This window comes from Triticum aestivum, chromosome 1A (assembly GCF_018294505.1).
Source record: "Triticum aestivum cultivar Chinese Spring chromosome 1A, IWGSC CS RefSeq v2.1, whole genome shotgun sequence".
NCBI lineage: Eukaryota > Viridiplantae > Streptophyta > Magnoliopsida > Poales > Poaceae > Triticum > Triticum aestivum.
This window is the reverse complement of record NC_057794.1, coordinates 584,829,697-584,830,245: the sequence shown is the minus strand read 5'-3', so window position 1 is coordinate 584,830,245 and position 549 is coordinate 584,829,697.

Below are 549 nucleotides of genomic sequence, written 5' to 3'. Positions count from 1 at the left end.
TTTTTTTTTTGTGTGTTGAGATTTTGTTTTCCTGAGCCTTTTGGAGTTTTGGTAGCCGGTGGAACAAAAGGGGTTCGCTCTTTGGATGATATAGTAGCGAACACAATCGTTAGCCAGCTTCTACCATTATTCCGGGTGAACTAACCCTTCGCTTAAAATCTCCCCAAATCTGAGGTATGCTAGATATTCGGGTCCCTTCACGTAATACGTGCACATCATATGTTTTACCCTAATCCAATAAAAGGCACCGTGTTTTGCATAATAATCATGATGACATCTTCAGTTTACTGGACCTGTGTAATAAGCATGTGTGCCATTGTTCTGCAGGTATAACAGTGATAGATTATGAGTGCATCTCCCAATATTTCGTTGTGCCCTGCATCACGAAAGACATGTATCTGTCTGACTGACGGAAAAAACCATCTGAAGACGTGAATTCGAATTTTGTATCGTCTTTTATGCGCGACTTGAGCGTTGCTCTGTTCTTGCTGAATGTGCTCCTTCTCTGCTTCTGTACTTTCTGAAGTTGCTCCCTCCTCTGCTTTGCTC